Source organism: Salvelinus sp. IW2-2015, linkage group LG36 (genome assembly GCF_002910315.2).
Source record: "Salvelinus sp. IW2-2015 linkage group LG36, ASM291031v2, whole genome shotgun sequence".
Taxonomy (NCBI): domain Eukaryota; kingdom Metazoa; phylum Chordata; class Actinopteri; order Salmoniformes; family Salmonidae; genus Salvelinus; species Salvelinus sp. IW2-2015.
Genome location: NC_036875.1, coordinates 27,865,079 through 27,875,725, shown reverse-complemented (window position 1 = coordinate 27,875,725; position 10,647 = coordinate 27,865,079).

Genomic DNA, 10,647 nt, shown 5'->3' with positions numbered 1-10,647 from the left:
TTGACTTGCATAAAGCTGGAAAGGTTTACAAAAGTATCTCTAAAAGCCTTGATGTTCATCAGTCCACGGTAAGACAAATTGTCTGTAAATGGAGAAAGTTCAGCACTGTTGCTACTCTCTCTAGGAGTGGCCGTCCTGCAAAGATGACTGCAAGAGCACAGTGCAGAATGCTCAATGAGGTTAAGAAGAATCCTAGAGTGTCAGCTAAAGACTTACAGAAATTTCTGGAAGATGCTAACATCTCTTGTGATGAGTCTACGATACGTAAAACACTAAACAAGAATGGTGTTCAAGGAATGACACCATGGAAGAAGCCACTGCTGTCCAAAAAAAACATTGCTGCACGTCTGAAGTTTGCAAAAGTGCACCTGGATGTTCCACAGCACTATTGGCAAAATATTCTGTGGACAGATGAAACTACAGTTGAGTTGTTTGGAAGGAACACACAACACTATGTGGAGAAAAAAAGGCACAGCACAGCAACACCAAAACCTCATCCCAACTGTAAAGTATGGTGGAGGGAGCATCATGGTTGGGGACTGCTTTTCTGCCTCAGGGCCTGGACAGCTTGCTAGCATCGACGGAAAAATGAATTCCCAAGTTTATCAAGACATTTTGAAGGAGAATGTTAGGCTGAGAGACGTTATGACTAATCTATGCAGATATCCAGGTATTTCCTGGGTTTCCATACTTTTTCTTGCCACTGTAATTGGCTCTCATATTTAATGATTTCCTTCTAATGTTTTCTTATCATTACTTTTGGGTTTATGTTTTGCTTTTAATATCATTATTTTTGTTTGCAATACTAAGAACGTTGTTCCGGACTTCAGTTGTTTTGCTTGATATTAATGGCACAAAAGTAACTCACGCTAGAGGATTGCACCATATAATAACACTATGACTCTATTAAAGGTGTTTAAAGCAGCAATCCTTTAACAAAGTGTTATCCCCGCCACAGTTCTGTAAACAGCTGAGGGATGAGGCTGTAGAAATGCAACCACTCTCAAATCCATAGACTATGCTATGAATGCAAGGACTGACAAGCCATGATATCAAAATTYTAGTTTTAATCATGTTTTTAGGCTATAAAGTTTTTTGCTTTTTTACATTACTTTGTTTACAAACATTGGAGTAAATGTGGAGTTTTCTTACATATGACACTGCAAATGTGATTTTCACTTTCACATGTGGAATTGCAAGTTCACATGTGAAAATCAATCACGTGAAAGTTTTTCACATATGAATCTGAAAATTAGATTATATCACGTGATTGATTTTCAAATGGGAATTTGCAATTACATTTTCCCATGTGAAAGATTTTCACGTGAAACTGCATATCCGATTCTCACACGTGAAACGGCAATTTACATGTGAGGTGAAAACATGTTATTCTCCTTATATGTGAAATGGTGGTGTTAATGTGTGAATTCAAAATGTAATACATGTGAAAATATGGTTTCACGTGAAATTTAAGCTCGACATGTGAAAACAGCTATTTGACATGTTTTTTTGTTGTAAGGGTGTGTGTGCGTGAGTGTGCGTGAGTGTTTATGTGTGAGCTCAGATGATCTGCCCAAAGGACAATCTATTCGTGTGTACAGTATATGTATATACTGTTGAATATACTGTTGAAAATTAGATGGTGCATCTCAAGAGATTTCATCCTGCAACATTTCTAATAAATAAATAAATATGTGTATGTCCTGTGTAGTGTATTTAAGTGACTGCTGTGTGCGTGTTTTCTGTACTCAGTGGAGTTTGAGCAGTTGGATTTGGCGTCTTTGCTGTCAGTCAGGCAATTCATCCAGACCTTCAAGAGGTGGGGCCTACTGCTGCACATGACACTCATATGCACACGCGCACACACGCATGCGCACACACGCACGCGCACACACACATAAACACACTCCACCTCTCCTTATTCCTCCCCACTCCCACTTTTCTCAACATCTTTCTCTCTTTAGACATTATTATTTGTCCCAAGCTGGCGCGGGTCTTATTTTTGTCCCACCTGCAACAGAGGCTGGATAGAAGAGGGTTTCCAGTGAGCTCATGTGCAGTGGACCCTGGGATGGTCGACACGTGGCTCTGCCGCCACCTCTTCCCCCCGGTCGTCTTGCACAGACAGTCATCACACGCCTGCTCTTTAGGGTACACACATTACTAATCCAGTATCTAAATAAAGAGAGGACTTAAGTGATAATTCCCCAAACTAACTTGAGCATCACTGACACTACTGTCACAGTTTTCAGAAGAAATCTGAATGATTTATTCAAGAAGCTAATTACAGAATAAGTATCTTAAAATGTGTCCTGTGGCATTTCACTAAGTCAGTATATAGGCAAAGTTAGACGGAGAGAGAGAAGTTGTCAAGATTAAGAGGGAAAATTCTGAATGCATAAATCATTATCCCATGACTCTCAAACACACACACACGTGTTTCATCTGAAAAACATTTGATGGTTTGCTTAATAAGCAGTGGTTGTTTATTTTAGTGGGGTTATTTTAGAATGTGTTGCATTTTTTACATTATTACTTGGCTTGGAGACACTGTTAATGTCTGGAGGATGGGATGGAAGGAGGCAGCTGTGTGTGTGTGTGTGTGTGTGTGTGTGTGTGTGTGTTTTGTTTTGGGGTGTGTGGTGTGTGTTGTGGATGTGTGTGTTGTGTGAGACGAGAAGTAGAGGGAGAGTTTAAATCACTATAGGCAGTTCCTCAGGTTTAAATTCACCTTTGGGAAGCCTCTGCCCTGCAACTACAAATGTGACATTAATCACAGGCTTCTCAGCGCTATCAAATTAACACACACACACTGTAGAATTGGGTTAAAAAGTAATGTTTTTGTAGAAAAACTGTAGGCTTTTGGTGTGAGTCTGCATATCTAGCTGTATCTTTATGCCAGTGAAGCACTGCTGGTTGTGTGTTTGTTTGTATAACAGCCTCTTTGTGTGTGTGTGTGTGTGTGTAACATTCTGACAGTGTTTGTTGTGTCCCCAGAGCCCGTCCCAGGGAGCGTCTACGGTCCTCTACACTGCTCTGTCTCCGTCTCTGGAAGGGGAGAGAGGGGGCTACAGGAGCAACGGACACACAGAAATGTCATCACCAAACACCTACAAACCCAGGCTCTAGCTTGGCCTCTGGGACTCCAGCTGCAGACTAGTGAGCTTGCAGGAGCAGCACCAACCATGACCCCTGAGCTCTTACTCCATGACCCTGACCCCAACCCTGTATGGCTGAGACCCAACACTTCATCTGTCATCCTGCCATTATCTTTGTTTTCACAATCTCCTCACCGCCAGACTGTGATTGGATAAAGACTGATGACCAAGGCTGGACTGTGATTGGTTAGTGAAGCGGTAAGACCTGTTGCATACTCTTCAGATGAATGGGCTGATGAAAATGAARGAACCTTCTCCCTCTGGCACTGTGAACCCACACACACTGTGTTATGAGTGTTTATAGTGCTGCTATGAGTGTCTGTAGCACCGCTATGAGTGTTCATAGTGACCTCTTGAAAATGTATAGCAACCTTATGCCGGTTGGTACACAGATCAGAACAGAAAGAACCTTCCCTCCATGGGAAAACTTTATTTAATCATAAACAAGTGTCATCAGTGTGTGTATGTGTCCGTATCAGTTATCAGTGTGTGTGAGTGATTTTGTCAGTAGCATCCAGTAGCATCCTGTGTCTGTGAAACATATCCTGATCCCTGCCTGACTGGATGGTCCAGGACCAAGGAAAAAGCCTGCATGGCAATAACATCAGTAAATCACAGCCTGAAACGGATATTTTCAGTTCTTGGGAAAGCAAGCAAAAGGTATTTTGTGGAATTCTCCCCAACGCTGTGGGTTACTTCCCCAGGGAGCAGACACCATCTGAGAGAATGAATGCTTTTAGATTGTGTCCCACCTGCTGGGCTGTGAGTCACACACTATTTCATGGTGTTTGTCCGCCTTTGTTACTGTTAGAGGTGAGTCATGTTTTATCAATACATACATATCACCTCTCTCAATACGTCATGTTGCTGTATGTGTTTCTGGGCACAGTATGTGTGTGTGTTTCTTACAGTCATTGGTTTGTATGCATCAGTGGCGGTTCTAGCTTGTATGGCTCCCTGGGCAAACCCCCAAAAAAAAAAAAAGCACAATTCTGCACTAACTGTACTTTTTAATCAGACATTTGGAACAACACAAATAAATAATCATAACATTTAAAACTATATAAATATAAAAAATATATACAAAAATAAGACTCATAAATATCAAAAAGAAGTAACAAAGACAAATAGAAACACATTTGTGTTGATTTGGCACTTGAGCATCAATGCATTAGCCATTCCTCAACACTGTTAACCAAGAGTCAAGACTAAACCAATTCACCTTGGTGGTGTGCAGACTGGTTTTATATTATTCTTAACGATTTCGCACAAACCAGAAACAAATGTAACAATATGTCTGTGAAACTATGTTTTTTTATGGTGGTTTATTTGGTATAATTTCGTAGTGAGACTGATTTTACTAATTGCATTAGTACTGTACAAAGTTAGAGGTGCGCTATTTGATAGATTCCCTGCTCCCCCTACCTCAGGATTCCAGTGGGGAGAGCTGAGGTCAACCTACCCCCACCCTCCTCCCCGTCTCGTACTTCTGAGTGGGAGACCTTCCCAGGCAGTAGCCTGCCTGGCTCACAAACTAGAATCAGGGCGGCCACTCCGACAAGGTTAATTGTCCCACACGGTGACATGATATCATTGACGTGACGTGCAAATGAGCGATAGAAAACCGATCGCACAAATGTCACCATTCCGTTTTTATTTTTTGTGCGGGCGCCCCATGCCGCCCTCGGCAAGATGCCAGCCTGGGCGGCTGCCCATGTCACTTATACCTAAATCCGCCACTGGTATGCATCAATAAAACGGCTGTACAACTGAAACCAATACTGATGAATGTGGTGGCGAGAGCGGGTAAGAGAAACAGAGAGTGAGAGAGATTCTTCCTCTGTGGTGTTTCATCTTCTCTCGCTGCTGCTACCTCGTTTTCCCTTGCTCCCAGTGCATGTGGGAGGTAGATTTCCCAGTGGAAATTATGCAAAGTGAAGACAAAGACAAACAGATGCACACACACAAACATGACCACCTGTGCAACCAAGGACAGACTTATCGAAACAATCAACACACACTCTCATGGCCAGGGGCGGACTGGGACCAGAAATCGGCCCTGGCACATCAAACACAATGACCCATTTTATTAATTGAGGCCCCCATTCTTAGCCAGATAATGATAATTTTGCCCAAAAAACCCAAGTTAGCCCAATGTGCTAAAAACAGACCAGCCAGTCTGCCCCTGCTCATGGTCAAACCATACCCACTGTGATGTATCTACCAACAGTGCTCTGATTTACTGGCTTATATCAAACTAGCTTCCTTTATATGACACACACATTCCCACAGAGACTAGTATATCAGGACAGGGGATAACTACAGACTCTGTGTGTAACCTTCCTTTAGTTTACCCTCCCAGTCTCCTAAGGACTCATTCCAACATAGGAAGTGTACGCCTTTCTTACGCACGCCTTTCAGACTTTTTAAAAACATTTTTTAGCAAGTCAGTTAAGAACAAATTACCGTATGAAGGTGTGTAACAGGCTTTGCAGGTGTGGTTCCCTTGCACCTGCTGAATAAATATAATTAAACTGCTGAAAAATCTCTCAATTGCTGGCCAACAGAATTTCTCGTGGTGTTTTCATAGGGTTTTCAGTACATTTATRTAAAGACATTCTTTTAAATGTGTTTTTTTTCTCAATATGCTCACTAGAATATATGGAGAGAATGGTTCAGTATATTAGGGATCAATAGAAGAAAGCTACGTAGGCCTAAATGCATTCGTCTCCTTTTCAGCACCAATTAGTAAATAAAAAAATACTCTTGTATATTATTTAGGGTTAGGAAAGTATTTATGAATAATAAAATAACATTTGGAGAGCTTTACACACTAAATATATTTGTTGATTCATCCTGAAAGTTGCCATATATTTAATTGTTCAATTCATGAAATATTGTTCAGGAACAACCGCACAAACGTGACAGAGTAAAGAAAAGTAAACTAACGATGTCATGGAATGATGCAAAATGTAAGGAAACGAACACAAGTGAAAGTTATACATGTATGTGGGTATAACTGACGGTGGCTACCGATAGTGGCTAATATTTAACATGAAACAAATCGAAAAAAAATACAGTAAAAAGTCTGACCATATAATTCAAACTCTAGACATCATAAATCAACTTGGTAGGTTTGGCGCTATACGTTCATTTGCACATGGCTACAGAAGCCTATAGTTTGGGTCTCCAAATGTCATCCCTGTAAGTTATAAGGCCAGCATTTCATAAACTGCACTGTGGAAGAGGTGACATGTTGATATGCTTCAGTTTGCTGCCACACTGTAGTACTGGTTTCACATTTGTTTTCAGCAATCATAAGGTAAAATAGATCTAAAACAATTGTCATTTATATTTACTCGTTTACCTACATTTCTTTTAAATACAGTGCATGGAGAATGGCGTTATTTCGATTTAAAAAAATAAAGTTGTTTCTCGACCTTAATCGTCGTTTCATCACTCGTAAAGTTGTTTCTCGACCTTAATCGTCGTTTCATCACTCGTAAAGTTGTTTCTCGACCTTAATCGACGTTTCATCACTCGTAAAGGTGGTGGAATTATGGGGGAATTAAGTCAAGAATACGGCGTATCTGTAGACACACCTCCGCCACACTTTCATTTCTTTCATCTCCAACCCAAAGGAATGGTGGGTGAATAGCATGATATTTTCAAGCTTAAATTCAAGGTCAGAATAATCGTGAAGAGAAAAGTGCATAACAAGAGAATAAGGGTGCATTTACGCACGCTTAGCTCGGTCGGAATCCCTCCTACTGAACACAAGGTTCATGTTTTCCAGAGAGGTGTGTGAGTGTGTAGCTGTCAGACTGCATGTGGTTTGTGTTGATTATTCTGGGTAGGGTCAGGTTAGTTTGGACTAAACCAAGGTTATCTGCTGTATAGGGTCCACATACCTCATTGGGCCAACAGAGTACTTTGCAATAGGGTGCCATTTTGTACACAGCCCATATAATACACCCTTAGGGTTTGTATTAAATGGTTCTGTCCCAGGCGGATGGGAAAACACACAGGGCTCCACTCAATCAAACACACATTGCAGTATCTAGCCTACACAGTAGCTCTACAGTCCATGGTCAAATGAATCACAAAATGGTTTTGGTTTCTGAAAACATAACTTTATTCCCAGCTTTGAGACTCCCATCACAGGTACATGTAGATGATTCCAGATTTCAAAATAAGAAGTGTGTTTTTGCAGTAGTTTGTAGGAACATCACCATGACGTGTTTGATTGAATTCCAGACTGTCGACATACAGAGGGGGCTACAGGAGAATAAACAAGATATAGATCATATTGATTTAAAATGTGCAAAATATATTTTGGTTGAAAATGTATCTCTTGCTTTGCTGTGCCTGAACTCCCTCAAATGTAGAATTCGACTGAATTTCCATGTAATTTAGCTGTAGTAAAACTGAACTGTCTTGTCTTGTTATTGTCATATTTATGTAAAAAAAAACTGCTGTTTGAGCAATATGAAGACATCTAGCCCTTATACCTGCAGGAGAAAGACTTCTGTTCACTATGAAGACTGTGTCATATGGAGATTATGGTTAGTGTGAATATGGAGGTCAGTGTTTGTCAATATGAAGAGTATTTTTATGTGGTTGTGATGTTCTCCTCCTTTTCTACCACCCAAAACCTCAATAAACATTTCATTGTGACACTCCACTGTTGAGCCTGGCTCTTAGCTGCTGTGTGTAATGGTGTGTGGTGTGTGTGTGTGTGTGTGTGCGTGCGTGCGTGCGGCGTGCGTGCGTGCGTGCGTGCGTGCGTGCGTTGCGTGCGTGACGTGCGTGACGTGCGTGCGTGCGTGCGTTGCGTGCGTGCAAGAATGTCTAATGTTCACATGAGAGACATTATTCAATCCGTATTGAGGAAATTCAACGTTACAGCGTGGATTGAAATTTAAAGTATTAAGTCAATGTTCCCGCATTAGGCGGAGACTGCCTCATGTAAATGCTGATATACAGCTGTAGGATCTTTTAATTTTTTTAAATTTATTTCACCTTTATTATAACAGGTAGGCAAGTTTGAGAACAAGTTCTCATTTACAATTGCGAACCTGGCCAAGATAAAGCAAACAGTTTGACACGTACAAGAACACAAGAGTTACACATGGAGTAAAACAAATATACAGTCAATAATACAGTAGAAAAATAAGTCTATATACAATGTGAGCAAATTGTGGTGAATAAGGGAGGTAAAGGCAAAAAAAGGCCATGGGTTGGCAAAGTAAATACAATTATAGCAAGTAAAAACCCTGGAATGGTAGATTGTTAGTGGAGGCAATGTGCAAAGTAGAGATAGAAATAATGGGGTGCAAAGGAGCAAAAAATAAATAAATAAATACAGTAGGGGGAGAAGTAGTTGTTTGGATAAATTATAGATGGGCTATGTACAGGGCAGTAATCTGTGAGCTGCTCTGACAGCTGGTGCTTAAAGCTAGTGAGGGAGATAAGTGTTTCAGTTTCAGAGATTTTTGTAGTTCGTTCAGTCTTTGAGCAGCAGAGAACTGGAAGGACGACGGCGGCCAAAGGAAGAATTGGTTGTCATGGGGGTGACAGAGAGATATACCTGCTGGAGCGCATGCTACAGGTGGGTGCTGCTATGTGACCAGCGAGGTGAATAAGGGGGACTTTACCTAGCAGGTCTTGTAGATGACCTGGAGCCAGTGGGTTGCGCGATGAGTATGAAGCGAGGGCCAGCCAACGAGAGCGTACAGGTTGCATGTGTGGGTAGTATATGGGCTTTGGTTATTAAACGGATGGCACTGTGATAGACTGCATCCAATTATTTAAGTAGGTTATTGGAGGCTATTTTGTAAATGACATTGCCGAAGTCGAGGATCGGTAGGATGGTCAGTTTTACAAGGGTATGTTTGGCAGCATGAGTGAACGATGCTTTGTTGTGAAATAGGAAGCCAATTCTAGATTTAACTTTGGATTGGAGATGTTTGATGTGAGTCTGGAAGGAGAGTTTACAGTCTAACCAGACACCTAGGTATTTGTAGTTGTCCACATATTCTAAGTCAGAACCGTCCAGAGTAGTGATGTTGGACGGGCGGGCAGGTGCAAGCAGCGATCGGTTGAAGAGCATGCATTTAGTTTTACTTGTATTTAAAAGCAATTGGAGGCCACGGAAGGAGAGTTGTATGGCATTGAAGCTCGTCTGGAGGGTTGTTAACAAAGTGCCCAAAGAAGGGCCAGAAGTATACAGAATGGTGTCGTCTGCGTAGAGGTGGATCAGAGACTCACCAGCAGCAAGAGCGACATCATTGATGTATACAGAGAAAAGAGTCGGTCCAAGAATTGAACCCTGTGGCACCCCATAGAGACTGCCAGAGGCCCGGACAACAGGCACTCCGATTTGACACACTGAACTCTATTAGAGAAGTAGTTGGTGAACCAGGCGAGGCAATCATTTGAGAAACCAAGGCTATCGAGTCTGCCGATGAGGATGTGGTGATTGACAGAGTCGAAAGCCTTGGCCAGGTCAATGAATACGGCTGCACAGTATTCTTTCTTATCGATGGCGGTTAAGATATCATTTCGGACCTTGAGCATGGCTGAGGTGCACCCATGACCAGCTCTGAAACCAGATTGCATAGCGGAGAAGGTATGGTGGGATTTGAAATGGTCGGTAATCTGTTTGATGACTTGGTTTCGAAGACCTTAGAAAGGCAGGGTAGGATAGATATAGGTCTGTAGCAGTTTGGGTCAAGAGTGTTCCCCCCTTTGAAGATGGGGATGACCGCAGCTGCTTTCCAATCTTTGGGAATCTCAGACGACACGAAAGAGAGGTTGAACAGGCTAGTAATAGGGGTTGCAACAATTTCGGCAGATCATTTTAGAAAGAACGGGTCCAGATTGTCTAGCCCGGCTAATTTGTAGGGGTCCAGATTTTGCAGCTCTTTCAGAACATCGGCTGACTGGATTTGGGAGAAGGAGAAATGGGGAAGGCTTGGGCGAGTTGCTGTGGGGGATGCAGTGCTGTTGACCGGGGTAGGGGTAGCCAGGTGGAAAGCATGGCCAGCTGTAGAAAAATGCTTATTGAAAGTCTCAATTATAGTGGATTTATCGGTGGTGACAGTGTTTCCTATCCTCAGTGCAGTGGGCAGCTTTACAGTGTCCCAGAACTTTTTTGAGTTTGTGTTGCAGGAAGCAAATTTCTGCTTGAAAAAGCTAGCCTTGGCTTTTCTAACTGCCTGTGTATATTGGTTTCTAGCTTCCCTGAAAAGTTGCATATCACGGGGGCTGTTCGATGCTAATGCAGAACGCCATAGGATGTTTTTGTGTTGGTTAAGGGCAGTCAGGTCTGGAGAGAACCAAGGGCTATATCTGTTCCTGGTTCTACATTTCTTGAATGGGGCATGCTTATTTAAGATGGTGAGGAAGGCATTTAAAAAAATAACCAGGCATCCTCTACTGACGGGATGAGGTCAATATCCTTCCAGGATTCCCCGGCCAGGTCGAT